The following is a 15,327-nucleotide window of genomic DNA, read 5'->3' on the forward strand; positions in this document are numbered from 1 at the left end:
ACCAGAGTGATAGGCTAGTTCGAACAGTTACTATAGGGTAAATTGTAATTCAATTGGCCACCTGCGTGTGGACTGACATGACTATGCAACTTTCTGTGTGTGTGTTACAATCTCATTGGCCACTGGCCCCTATAAAACTGCTACGCCTCTTAACCTAGGGGTCCAAGTCCCTGCTCTGCTGTGTGGGGTATACTTGGGCCCAAGCTTGAGCTTGCAAATAAACCCTCGTGCGTTTGCATCGGTATCGGCTCCTTGGTGGTCTCTCAGATTCGAAATCGGGGGCATTACATTGTTATGAAGGCTGATGTGTACGAGATTACTGCCTGTGTTTTCTTTCAGGATTTTTATGGTTTCAGGTCTTGAATTTTAATCCATTTTGAGTTTATTTTTGTGTCTGGTATAGGAAAATGGTTCAGTTTAATTCTTTGCATGGAGTGGTCCAGTTTTCCAAGCACCATTTGTTGGAGAGACTGTCTTTTTACCACTGTATGTTTTAGCTATTTGGATCTTGATAAATGGTATTTCCAAAATGGCACAAAAATAAAATTATGTTTATATTTTTACCTTTTAAACTTTCATATTCAAAGGAACTTCATTAAAACAGTTAATCATATTTCCCACATAATAAATTATTTGGAAATATAAAAGTAAGCTATGGCGTGCCTGGGTGGCTCAATCGATTAAGTGTACAACTTCGGCTCATAGTCATAATCTAGTGGGTTCATGAGTTCTAAGCCCTGCATCAGGCTCTGTGCTGACAACTCGGAGCCTGGAGCCTACTTTGGATTCTGTGTCTCCTTCTCTCTCTGCCCCTCCCCCACTTGTGCTCTCTCTCTCTCTCTCTCTCTCTCTCTCTTAAAAATAAATAAACATTAAAAAAAAATTTTTTTAAGTAAGCTATATTGTGGGTATGTATATTTGTATTTTATAGGCATAGAGAGAGTTGGCCCAACTCCAGAAAAAAAATAGGGGTCAGATCCATTCAATTTGGAGATAAAAGAATAATATAAAGAGTTTTGCTGATACAAGCACAGATTAATGCTATTAGTGCCTGAATATAGCTATGCTGAGCTGTCCTGCTAGTATTCAGGTGTCAACATTTCTTTAATGGACTTATATTGTAGTTATAAGAATTTATTGTAGTTTATAGCCTGGAATAAAAGCACGCTATTGTTTTTGAACTTCAACTGTGAATATTAACACAATAGGAAGAAAATATAGCATGTTTGAGATTTCCATGAACATTGTTCAGGTTTTCTTCACTTAAGAAATTTACATGGGACTATCTAAAACTTTTTAAAGAAATGCAGAAAACTGAGTAATCATTTTACATCTTTGAAGATTTGTATGTAGCTAGTATTATTTTAAATTTAATCAAATACTCTCCCTATATGTTTTTCCAGTTTTGCAAATAAATTTCAGAAATCCACAGTCCAGACTTCTGTTTGGTGGATCTGATTTGCATTATCCCTTTCTCCATTTATTTATTCTTTTCCTTCTCTGACTTTCTCTATTATTTATTCTTTTCCTTCTCTGACTTTCTCTATTACACCATTCAAAAAATTAAAACAACCAGCATTTATTGTATGCCAAATGCTTTGAAATACATTATCACATTAGATTGCCCCAAGATGCCTTTTGGGTAGCTGTGAAGCTTTACATGTGAATAACTTATTTTAGGCCACTATCCCTTTCTACTGTCACATGCCTTCTTACCTTTGTGTACCCAAGATTTCTCTCAAAAGCATAAATTCTAATTTCTGTTCAGAATAAAAGTGGTTGTTATCAGGGGACCAACTGTGAAGTAGAATTTTATCTTTTTGACTATTTCTGTCATGGCTCTTTTTTTTTTTTAATGTTTATTTTTGAGAGGGAGGGAGCAGGGGAGGAGCAGAGGGAGAAGGAGACAGAATCTGAAGCAGGCTTCAGGCTCTGAGCTGTCAGCACAGAGCCCAACACAGGGCTTGAACTCACAAACCGTTAGTTAGATCATGACCTGAGCTACATTTGGTTGCTTAACCAACTAAGCCACCCAGGCACCCAATTCTGTCATGACTTTTTTCCTTATACTATGCACTCGCTGTTCTCTGTTCTCAAAATTTTTTCCAAAAACTCTTCATTCACATGGAGGTTTAAATAACAGTGTAGCTTAATTTATGACTTTTCCCAGAGATATTGCCATTTTCATTTTTTTCTGCAGAAAGAGAATTAGAAGGTAAGGCTGACTCTCATGGCTCCAACTGTCTAGCTATTAGGAATCCTTTACTCATGAAAACTGCCACAAAATTTGTTAGGCTTAATCCAAATGGATTTCATTAATATATCATTTAGCTCTTTGTAAGGTAAAATGAATTACAACTGCTTGTTGCTTAACATTCTATTTCAAGTTATTACTAAATTTCTTTTTAATGTTTATTATTTATTTTTGAGAGAGACAGAGGGAAAGCAGGGGAGGGACAGAAAGAGAGGGAGACACAGAATGTGAATCAGGCTCCAGGGCTTGAACTCATGAAGGGCTTGAACTCATGAACCACGATATCATGACCTAAGCAGAAGTCAGACACTTTACTAACTGAGCCACCCAAGAACCCCTCTTCTAAATTATTTTTGGTTTTTGAAAAATTCTATTGCAGCATACAAATGGCAGCATACAAATGGCAGAATCACAATGGAATATTTTATATTTTTAGTTGTTAAAGATAGGATGTTAGAAAAAAATGCAAAAGTATGATTCTTTTCCAGTAAAAGTTTGATCCAGGATCACTTATTTTATCATGACTTTCATCTCCTAGTGTGTTCCTGAAAACATGTTTGAAAAGTCATTGTCTGAAAGTTAAAGATAAAATGGTATAAGGGACCCTAGAGGCCTATGATATGTTATAAAATTCCCAAATATGATAGTGTAGTTGCTACCTTGGCAATCCAAATGGAAGGACTAGAATCTTCCCAGGCTCTGGAGCCTAGGGTCAGCCTTCCTGATGGTATAACATATATATAATATATACTATATGTAGTATATTGTATATTTTACATATATAATATGCAATATGTTACATATATAATATATAATTAATAGATAATATATAGATAATAGATGACAATATATAATATAGATAACAGATAATAGTATAGATAATATATGTAATATATAATACATATATTAGTATCTATTAATACAATATAATAGATATATCTATAATAGATAATAGCTATAATATTTTATATATATTATATATATTTTAGAAAAGGTAAAGGCATGATCTCATATAAATATAAATTAACATATCAAAGATATCATTTAACTCATTAATTATTGAGGAGACCAGTAAGATGTTACAAACAGTTCAAAGCAACAGATAAATATATAATGGGTAATTATATTATTATATTGCTGAAAGGAATTTACAAATACATGCAAAACTGATCAGTGTCTAAAGGAAATAATTATATTCCACCAGGCAAAATTCATTTGAATTTTTTTTCAAGTTTATTTATTTATTTTGAGAGAGAGAGCAAGAGAAGGGCAGAGAGAGAGGGAGAGAGAATCCCAGCCAGGCTGTGCTGTCAGTGCAAAGTCCAGTGAGGGGCTCAAACCCACGAACTGTGAGATCATGACCTGAGCCAAAATCAAGAGTCAGAGGATCAACCGATTAAGCCACCCTGGTGCCCCTGAATTTCTTTTTAAGTTGACTTATTTATTTTGAGAAAGAGAGAGAGAAAATGGGAGAGAGAGAGAAAAAACATGACCGGGGGAGGGGCAGAGATAAAGAGGAAGAGAATCCCAAGCAGTGTCATTGCTGTCAGCACAGAGCCTGATTCGGTGCTTAAACACATGAAACTGTGAGATCATCACCTGAGCTGAAACCAAGAGTTGGACGCTTAACTGACTGAGCCACCCAGGCACCCCTCATTTGAATTTCTATGGCAAAGAATCATTTGTGTTAGTATAAGTTTTCTATATTTTACAGAGTTGTAGAATAGCTGGAATGAGAGCTGCAGACCCTTATAGAATTGGATAACCTGAAAGGATATATTGGACAGGACACCCAATAATAATTTTTTGTCCATTTCAAAGTATTTCATAATTTTTCATGACAGCCAGAGCCTGGAGCCTGCTTCAGATTCTGTGTCCGTCTCTCGCTGCCCCTCCCCTGCTCGCTCTCTCTCTCTCTCAAAAAAGATAAATAAAAATAAATGTTAAAAAAAAATTTAAAAAAGAAGTGATGGTGCAGCTTGTATAAGTGCAACAAGGGTGTTAAACATATAGGTCACCTTGATTTGCTTTTGCACATTTGTGCCATTCCGTATTGAACATCCATGAAGGTTATAAAATTCTCTCTGAAAACTTTCATAAAGAATCTTGGAATGGACTTTTATTTATTTATTTATTTTTAATTTATTTAAAAAAAATTTTTTAATGTTTATTTATTTTTGAGAGAGAGACAAAATGTGAGTGGGTTAGGGGCAGAGAGAGGGAGACACAGAAGCAGAAGCAGGCTCCAGGCTCTGAGCGGTCAGCACAGAGCCCGATGCAGGACTTGAACTCACGAGCTGTGAGATCATGACCTGAGCCGAAGTCGGACGCTCAACAGACTGAGCCACCCAGGCACCCCAGGAATGGACTTTTATCAGCCTCTATTATTCACTATCCTGAGGCTAAGAAACCAAGCCTAAGAAACTAACTCTTCCAGACTTTGCCTGTAGTATCTATAAATTTGGATGAGTTCTTCTTTTCTTAAAGTCCTCCAAATTTGTCAGTGGTCTTGGCGTTTCGATAAGTGACTTCCTCACTACCTGTAATGCTTGACCTGTAAACCAGGTACCAGGCCAGTATTCCCAGGTGGTCTTTGTAGATTTTGGATCTATAGGTAAAGTAAACCTTAGTTCTGTAAAAATGACTTATCTTACCTAATTCAATGAGAATCATTCTCAAATATGATAGTTCAGGTAAGGCCTTGGTTGCCCAAATGATTTAACCAGTTTTATCCTAATAATAAGAGAACAGATTCTTATTGGACATTTGAAAGTAATAATAACAATACTGCCATTAAGAGTAAGATGAGGGCACTCAGTCCGTTAAGCATCTGACTTCTGCTCAGGTCATGGCCTCATGGTACATGAGTTTGAGCCCTGCATTGAGCTCTCTGCTGTCAGCATGGAACCAGCTTTGGATCCTCTGTTCCCCTTTCTCTCTACCCCTCCCCTTCTCCTTTTCTCTCTCTCTCTCTCTCTCTCTCTCTCCCTCTGTCTCTTTCTCTCTCTCTCTCTGTCTCAAAAATAAACATTAAAACAAGTAAGATGACTCAGTTTCTGAATTTGTGGGTCAAGGGGATGCTCAATGAGTATCAGATATTTCAAAATATTTTCATTTAACAAAAGTACTATTTACTAAATTGTTGTGGGATATTCATAGCTTAAGAAAGAGGTCAGAAAAGTACATCATTACAATATTAATAATATTCTAAACGGATAACTACTCAATTTTCCCTCATCAGTTTATTCACTATGTTCCTCAGCATGTTGAGTTAGCAGTCTGCTCTCACAAAGCTGTGAGAGTCTGAATTATAAAGACTCTTGGAAATCCTGATTCAATCCTCTCATCTCAGAAGATTGTACTTAAGAATCTTTTTTTTTTTTGAAGTATCAAAAATTTGCAGTAAATTGTACATTTCTTGTCCATGAGGCTCTGGGGCTGTCCTTTTTGGTTTAGGACACAAACTCTGCATCACAAAACATAAACTATGTAGATGACAGATGATTGTGGGTAATTTATTTCTGTGACCCATAATATCAGAATGGATAAAGGTAAAATTCTCTATTGGAATCTGTAAGAATTCTGGTTAAGAGTTTTGATCTGTATTTGCCCTGAGATTAAAAACATAGTATGGGCAGAAAAGGCATTGACAAATCTCCAGGAAATTCTGGAGATTTTTGTTCAGTGTGTTAGTATTATAATTATTTCAATCATCTCTATTTTTATGTGGTAAAAGATAAAAATAGTGTGATTTTCTAGGGTCTTCTGGATAGTTTTAGATGTCAAAGATAAACTGAAAGTTTTACTTTTTCTATATTTAGGATCTAGTTCTGGGAAGGCAGAGGACATTTGGGCAGTGGATTAATACAGTTTCAAAGGTGCCTGAGAAACCAGACTTGGTTGCCTTTCTAGTTGAAAGAGACAAAATAAAATTTACTTTGCAAATTTTGTCCTTCATTATGCTTTTTTATATTCTAGAACGAACTGACCCTTTAGTTCTCCCTGATTCTTTCTCATGGGTTTTGCTAGTTCAAACCATTTTTATAATAACATGAAGATGTTATGTATAGCACACTGTATTATTCTTTTCTCCAATGAATCATAAGGAAGTATTTAAAAATTTTTATTTCAATTTCCAATATAGTAAATACCAATAATCCTAACCAATGTAAACGGAAATTCTGGAGTCCTCAGTTAAGTCTGAAAGTCCTTTGGTTTGGAGACCAAAAAACCTCAAGACTGCAAACTGCTACTTTCAGACAAAACTACTCTTATTCCTTGAAAAACAAAAGTATACACAGACTTGTATTTCTCTGTCACAGTTGTTCCTAGTACAGTCTTATTACTCATATTAATTATAGGTTTCAACCAAGTAACTTCTACTTCATAGACAAAACTGAGGGATGGGTAGTTTAGAGCTGTCTAGCATATACAAGCCATTTAGTAGATATGCAAATGTCATGACTACACATAATACAACTTTTTACTGTCACACACATCCCTTTTTTAAAATCTCCCTCATTGACATTTATTACATTAATAATATTTCTAGAAAAAGCAAGTAAGATCAGTAACTGAATTTACATTAAGTTTCATTTTGATCCATTAGCCAATTTGGAAAAAAGCAATATTGATCAAAGGGATTAAAAGTAAAATGTTTTCTTTGGTACATACAGTATTTTTTAACATGGTGGCTCTATAAACTTTTTTTAAAGTTTATTTATTTTGAGAGAGAGAGAGAGAGTGGACTCGAACGCATGGGGGAGGGTCAGAGAGAGGGGTAGAGAAAGAATCCCAAGCAGGCTCAGGACTGCCACTGCGGAGCCCCACGCAGGGTTCACACCCTTGAACTGAGAGATCATGACCCAAGCCGAAGTCAAGAGTTTGATGCTTAACCGACTGAGCCACCCAGGCACCCCGCAAAGCTATAACCTTAAGCAAAAGCAACTTAAAGATTAAGGGTCTTACAGATATTAATTCAATTAATCAGTCTAAGACTTTAAGTTACTTTGGAAATGACCTACTGTAAAACATAAATACTACAAAACATAATTATGGTTGAAGTAAAATATTTGTCAGGTCAATTATTCAATGAAATTGAACACAGTTTTATATTTTTCCTAGGTTTTAATAATATGTAGGAATAGTATGAGCTTATTTAATCAGTAAGCCTATATAAGTTTAGGGAAAACACACCCTAGGAGAATTAAATGTATGCTTGTGTTATACTTAACACTGATGAAGAAAAAGAGGTGTTTTTTTTTAAGCCAAACTATTAGGTTAGCTTTATTTACTACAAATCTACTCCTACTAATGTGAACTTGGATTCTTCAAATATTTCTTAGGGTCACTGAAAATAATTTTATATAAGTTTAGCATTTTAAAACCATTAGAAGTTCAGCTTCCTATTCTGGGAACTTTATGAATACTGAATTTTATATAAAAGCTTATTTTTCTCTTTAAGTCAATCTGAGCAGAACTTTAAGAGACTCTGTAGTATAATTTTTTAAATATCTTCTGGAGATAGGAAGACATTTCATATAGAATGAGAGGTAAAGGCTTTTTATTTATTTATTTATTTATTTATTTATTTTTTCAATATATGAAGTTTATTGTCATATTGGTTTCCATACAACACCCAGTGCTCATCCCAAAAGGTGCCCTCCTCAATACCCATCACCCACCCTCCCCTCCCTCCCACCCTCCATCAACCCTCAGTTTGTTCTCAGTTTTTTTTTTTTTAACGTTTATTTATTTTTGAGACAGAGAGAGACAGAGCATGAACGGGGGAGGGGCAGAGAGAGAGGGAGACACAGAATAGGAAGCAGGCTCCAGGCTCTGAGCCATCAGCCCAGAGCCCGACTCGGGGCTTGAATTCACGGACCGTGAGATCGTGACCTGAGCTGAAGTCGGACGCTTAACCGACCGAGCCACCCAGGCGCCCCTGTTCTCAGTTTTTAAGAGTCTCTTATGCTTTGGCTCTCTTCCACTCTAACCTCATTTTTTTTTCCTTCCCCTCCCCCATGGGTTTCTGTTAAGTTTCTCAGGATCCACATAAGAGTGAAAACATATGGTATCTGTCTTTCTCTGTATGGCTTATTTCACTTAGCATCACACTCTCCAGTTCCATCCATGTTGCTACAAAGGGCCATGTTTCATTCTTTCTCATTGCCACGTAGTACTCCATTGTGTATATAAACCACAATTTCTTTATCCATTCATCAGTTGATGGACATTTAGGCTCTTTCCATAATTTGGCTATTGTTGAGAGTGCTGCTATAAACACTGGGGTACAAGTGCCCCTATGCATCAGTACTCCTGTATCCCTTGGGTAAATTCCTAGCAGTGCTATTGCTGGGTCATAGGGTAGGTCTATTTTTAATTTTTTGAGGAAGCTCCACACTGTTTTCCAGAGTGGCTGCACCAGTTTGTATTCCCACCAACAGTGCAAAAGAGTTCCCGTTTCTCCACATCCTCTCCAGCATCTATAGTCTCCTGATTTGTTCATTTTGGCCACCCTGACTGGCATGAGGAGATATCTGAGTGTGGTTTTGATTTGTATTTCCCTGATGAGGAGCGACGTTGAGCATCTTTTCATGTGCCTGTTGGCCATCCGGATGTCTTCTTTAGAGAAGTGTCTATGCATGTTTTCTGCCCATTTCTTCACTGGATTATTTGTTTTTCCGGTGTAGAGTTTGGGAGCTCTTTATAGATTTTGGATACTAGCCCTTTGTCCGATAAGTCATTTGCAAATATCTTTTCCCATTCCGTTGGTTGCCTTTTAGTTTTGTTGATTGTTTCCTTTGCTGTACAGAAGCTTTTTATCTTCATAAGGTCCCAGTAGTTCATTTTTGCTTTTAATTCCCTTGCCTGGTAAAGGGTTTTTAAAGTCATAGACACGGAGAGAACTTATAGATCTTTAGATCTATAACTTTGGCACAGGTCAAGAGTAAACAGAAACATGAAATTTTACTCATAAATATCAAAAAAGTATTCTCCTTCCCAGTGCATATGAAAGTTTTAATTGATTTGAACTTAAAAATGGAAAAATAAAATTTTGATAAAAGTCTAACAAACCAGATTCTCTGTCATCTTTAATAGAGAATAGATGTCTGTCATCTGTTTACAGAGATCATCAGATTATCAAACTCCAAAACCAAATTACTTATCAGTATTCTTACTAATGGGAAATAACTTATCAGTAGTAAGTGAACCACCACCACAACCATAAAATTAGTAAATAGGCGGAAAAACTAAAGACATAGAAGCAGCAAATTTTAAGATCTATTCCTGCTTGGAGTTCACGTCTGGGAGCCAGGAAAAGACATGTCTGGGCTTTAGGTGCCCAGGGGGTGTACTTTTCTGGCAACTTTGTTTATCTAGCTCTGTCACATGACTCTGTCTCAGTGAAGGACCTTCAAAACTGGTTTAAAAAAATATACATACATTTTTTTAAAAAATGTTTATTTTGAGAGAGAGGGAGAGCACACACGGGGGAGGGACAGAGAGACGGGGAGAGAGAGAATCCCAGATTAGGCTCTGCGCTGTCAGCTCAGAGATGCAGGGGGAGATGTGGCGCTCAATCTCAGACCCCACCAACTGTGAGATCATGACTTGAGCTGTAATCAAGAGTTCGACGGTTAGCCAACTGAGACACCCAGGTGCCCTGAAATAAATTTTTATGAAAGGAAAAATGATTTTCATACAAATATAAAATGAATGTGTATCAAAGATATACTTAGTTCATTAATCAATGAAGGAACCAGTGAAATGTTACAACTGACTGAAGGGAGAATTCAAACAACACACACATTTAGGTGTTGAAGTGAATTTACAAATAGATACAGATTAATATCCACAGGACAATCTATTTTGTTATATTGGACAAACTTAATTTGCATTAGTATAAGTTTTAAAGAGTTTACAAAGTTGTAAAGTAACTCAAATACAGTGAAAAGCACCACCCCGGAGAGTCAGATAACCCAAGGAGGTACATTAAGACTGGGTACCTAGTAGTCTTTTTTTCTTGTCTTTTTCAGAATCTTTCACTAGAGAACAGTTCAGGCAGCAGCCCTTTCCAGCTCTTGTTTTCTTGGCCAATTAGCCATAAGGTTAGCCAGCCCCTAATCTTTCAACCACCCATCTAGAACTTTCTAGGTTCTTGGAGCAGGGTTAGGGAAAATGGGTTTGTCTGCACCTGTCTTTCTTCACTAGCTGGATGAGGACTTTCCTTGCTGCCTCACCTTCCTTCATGCATCTTGTAATCACCTCAGAGCCAACCATTGCACAGTGTGGAGGTGGAGCTCTGAGACACAAGGTTTAAATTGGCGAAGGGATATCTGTTGGAATAATTACCCAGAGTGACTTAAGTAAGCTCTGATTCCCTGAGCCTGATCACCGGGATTTTCCCAGAGGGGAATTCCAAGAAGTATCTGACTACACAGTCACAAGCTCAGAACAGGGAAGGTCTCTGCTGCCTTGGCTGATGCCAAGTTCTGTCCTCTATCCGCAACAGTAGCATTCCCACTGTTAGGTGGAATCACCATTTGTCAGGTGATAAAAGGCTGAATTCTATTTGAGAGGCAGTTTAAGGAGTACAAACGTGTAATGTATGAAAGGATACTTATTCAAAAGTAAAATAATTGAGACTGAGGATCACTTAGAATTGGAAAATGTAAGAAAACTGACATTTATTGTGTTTCTTTATTTGGCATGTTGCCTCATTTAATTATGTATATTGTTTGTGTCTATCAGTAGTTTTGCTGGGCCTCACTATATGTTTTACTAAACTCAGTTACCAGAAGAAATCTGGATTTTATGAGTTGTTTTATTAGCCACAGAAAGTTTTAAAGTTTTCTGAAGGCCATTTGGTTAAAATAGGCTGAGTCTTGGCACTCTTTATAGATAAGACTTCTGTTTTTTTCATCTCTAAATTTAGTAGAGGGTTATAGTACAAAGAAAAAAGTTCAAATGCTACTGTGATATTAATCACAACAAAGTCCTCTTTAATTTGACTTTTGACACTGTACCATATACTTTATTAAACGTCAGAATTTAAACTGATCTTTAAAACACCATTACAAAAGGGAAATAGCCACCTTTGAAGCTTATTTGCAAATGCATAAAACAGTTGCTCTGTTTAGTTATGCATTTTGTTAGCACTTTTCACAGTAATAATCTTATTTCTGATAGTGTTCATTAGAATACTCAACAGAAACAATTGATACATCTTCCTTGATTTTACCATGCTTAGAACAAAACTTATAAGAGGATAAATCTTGAAACGTCACATTTTTCCAGATCAGACACTATGCTTATCAAACATGGTGGGATACGGTTATGAAACAGTGGAAGCATTCCTTCTCTCTTAGGTCTCCTTATCTTCTGAGTTTGTCTTAGTGATTTGTGTCATTTGTCCAAGAGTAGAAATGATTCTTCAGAGCTAACTTGGGTTAGCTTATTGCTGTTCTAGGAAGCACAGTGCCAATGAAAGACAATATATATCTTTAAAGCTCCTTCATTTTCTTATTTGTTGCATAATGAAGTTGTATCAGATTATGCATTTGCTTATGAATTTCCCTCACCCTTTTAGTGTCTTTATTATCCACCATTTCCATTAGAAGACAACTGAAAAATATTCCCATTTCTCATCAGTAAGGTTTCATTTTCAGTGTAGGAATACCATGCAAAGTGACAATTGTAGCTTTTGCCTAGCTCTAATACTTAACTTCTTTTGTCAGGAAGTGAACTGATGCTGGCTTCTCTTTGTCTTATTCCAAGTTGGGGCATGAGATTTTCCCTGCATTAGAAGGTTGTTGAGACCTGAAGCCTGGGAAGGTAAGATGTCAGCATGAATATTGTCCACTTAGAACTGTGGTTGAATTGAGTGTCCGGTGATTTATGAGCATAACTCATTCCAGCTGTTCCCAGTTTATAAGCTCACCATTTGTTCACATGCTTCCTTCATTCATTGTGCCTTAACTTGTTTTAGTAAATAAAATACTTCAATATTTCAGTGATTTGTTTAAGCTAAAAAAGTAGAACTTTTCACAATAAAACTATAACAATGCCCTACAAAATGACAAATGTGAATTCTTCGTTATGCAATGTTTTATCCATTTATATTCAGATTTAATTGGTAGTCCATTTCAGCATATGAATTATCTGGTTAATAGTCAATCTTGAAAGAGTCTAATAGATTTTGCTTTTAACTAAGCTTAGATTATACTTACACATATGCAGTGTAGTAATTGTTTTTTTGTGGTGCTAGTAATCATATAAATATAACATTAAACAAAATTTTTGCAGGATTGAATATTAATTAGCTAAGTATCTGTAGTGTTAAGAATCTAGTAAATACTTAATGAAGTTACCTTTATGGCACTAGTTAATAAAAGAGGAAAAGGTCATAAATTACTCTTCCCTAATTGAGTTCTTGCTTCCAAAAATCCAGTAGGAGTTTCATAGGATGTTGGCGTGTTTGTGTATTGTTTTATGTCTTGGACTACTAAAAGGGTTCAAGCTCATGTTGTCAGTTCATATTTCTTGAACACTCTAATGGTTTTATTTTGTTTTGTTTTAACTATTTTTCATGGATTTCAAGTTGAACTTTTATTATGCTACAGCGTATTGGTCAATGTAATTCAATTTTGGCGTGTGCCAATATTGTACTTTTGCTTTCCAGAATAGATTATTCCAAGTAAAGTGATATTGACATTGAGTCTCCACTTGGTTAGTGAGCTATTCTATAATACAAACTTGTTTCTGAGAAATATTTACTACTACTACTAATAGTAAACAGTAGCATTTATTGGTTGTCATGCTTTTAACCTTTTCTGGCTATAATTTTTCTTAGGCATTATATTCCCTATAGTCCAATATGAGATGTAAACATGGTCTTTATAAAGTCACTAATTTCAGTTCCATTTGTATAGTGTGTTTCAACACTCAAAGCACTTTTAGACATTGTTTGATTCTGACAATAGCCCTATGAAATAGCTAAAGCAGGTGTTGTTATTTTGATTTTACGGAGTCTTAAGAGAGTTTAAGTGACTTGTACAAGGTCACACAGCCAACAAGCACAAGTGTGGGTTCAAGAAATTAGTTTTTTCTAGCTCATAGTTGAATACTCTCTTGAAGCTAAATGCACTATATTTGTTTACATGATTAAAAACTTGGTTCTTTTATTATGGCAAAGGTCTCTAATGTGTAACAACTTACTTTAAGTGCTGTATAATGTAATGAATTTATTTCATGTGCAATGTACCATACATAGCCTCTGGTTTTAGGGAAAGATTATTGGCGGTATTCAGCCAGAAAACCAAATCATGACCGGATTTGGGGCTTGGGAGTTGTATCTATTCCAGGTTTCATCTTTCAGTTCCAGGAGAATGTACATGATCTCCCTCACTAGGTAGACACTAGATGTCACAACTGTTTGCTACTTGGCTGTCTGTGCAGAAATGAGGTCCAGAAATAATTTAGCAATATAGTTGCATAAAGACTGAAGGCTACTTAGTTCTGTGTACTCAGTTCTGTGTAAAATGCTGGTGCAATACCTTACCTTTCTGTCTTGCTTCAACCAGTTGTCTGGCTAGATCTTCTTAATTCACCCTCTTTACCCATAAAATAATTGGTTAACTGTCTGCCAGAAATTTCACTTTTATGTTGTAACTGAGGTTGTAACATTTTTATAAATGAGCTTGAGCTTTAAAAGTGGAATCCAGGTGTGCCTTGCTGGTTCAGTTGGCTCAGTTGGTAGAGCATGCAGCTCTTGATCTTGGGGTCAGGAGTTTGATCTCTATGTTGGGTGCAGAGATTACTTAAAAAACTAAAAAAATCTTAAGAAGAAAAGCATAATCCATATACACACTCATTGGTAAGCTGTGTTTACTTTTTTGTATGATAAATATCTAAAAATTTAAAATTAATTTTTAGGTTAATCATTCCTACTTCTTCAACATAATATTTAAATTTCTCTTTGCCTTTCTCTAAATTCTAATTTGACTAGTTAAAAAATAACAGGATTTTTTTTCTTGACCTTGCTTTATTTAAAGATAGCAACATGTTTTTACTTTCCCACAAGTGTATGTGTTTGCTTTGCCCTGCTGTAACACCACAGAACAACACTCTAGTGTTGATTTCCTTTATATTCCTTTTTGTTTGTTTATCACCTGATCTGACAACTAAATGTCTATTATACCATTCCCCTGACTCCTTTCAACTCAAATTTTTTATCGTCCAGGTAAAACATTTTTAGTTAGTTCCATCACCTAGTTTGTCATCTTCCTTCAAGTTCAATCTTACCTAAACTTGAGCAGCATTAAGAAATTTGAGTAATGAATTTATAGGCTTTTAAGAAATCCTACTTATGAAGAAGAATTATGCTGTCTCATTTCTGGATTTATTTCTTTAGGGTTCTAATTATCTTTTCTAGAGTAGAAACTGAGCCCCATTTGCACATTATTTCTAAACTTATTTTAAAGCTACGACACTGGGTGGGAGGGTGGGAGGGTGGGTGATGGGTATTGAGGAGGACACCTTTTAGGATGAGCACTGGGTGTTGTATGGAAACCAATTTGACAATAAATTTCATTAAAAAATAAATAAATAAATAAATAAATAAAGCTATGACACCAACTTTCTTTCAGTAGCTAAGCCTTTTCCTTAAAAACCTTCAGAAGTCACAAATAATTATTTATCTTCTAATTCTAAATTTAGAATTCTAATTTTAAAAATTAAAGAAGCTAGAGGAGTTTTTCCTCTTTTTTTTTTTTTTTTTTTGGTCATTTTAGAGATACTTTGGCCAACTGAATTTAGAACCTAGTTTTTGTTTTTGTTTTTTTACTGTGTGGAATGCCCCTTTCCTTTGGTTATTTTGTGATGATATATGTACCAGTTTTTATGACAGCTGCTATGTTGACATTCCAGGTATACTGTGTGTGTGTGTGTGTGTGTGTGTGTGTGTGTCTGTTTATTCCCCTTTGAGGAGTGGGATGTGGAGTTATAGGAGAAAGAAGTTATTTTCATTAATTTTTTTTCTCTTCACATTTATTTATCAGTCTATGGAAAAA

At 35.7% G+C, this 15,327-nt stretch overlaps 1 protein-coding gene across 2 annotated transcripts in view; it reads left to right on the plus strand.

Moving 5' to 3' along the window:
- NRG4 (neuregulin 4) overlaps positions 1 to 15,327 on the plus strand; it is a 95,981-nt gene that overhangs the window by 57,187 nt on the left and 23,467 nt on the right. Inside the window, exon 2 of one of the 2 annotated variants that reach the window (XR_007453883.1) lies at positions 11,995 to 12,091. The exons of the other annotated variant lie outside the window; for it this stretch is intronic. The gene's annotated coding sequence lies outside the window, so the exon portion shown is untranslated. The remainder of the gene's footprint in view (positions 1 to 11,994; positions 12,092 to 15,327) is intronic. 2 annotated transcript variants of the gene reach the window in all.

The sequence above is a fragment of the Panthera uncia genome, assembly GCF_023721935.1.
Source record: "Panthera uncia isolate 11264 chromosome B3 unlocalized genomic scaffold, Puncia_PCG_1.0 HiC_scaffold_1, whole genome shotgun sequence".
NCBI classification, from domain to species: domain Eukaryota; kingdom Metazoa; phylum Chordata; class Mammalia; order Carnivora; family Felidae; genus Panthera; species Panthera uncia.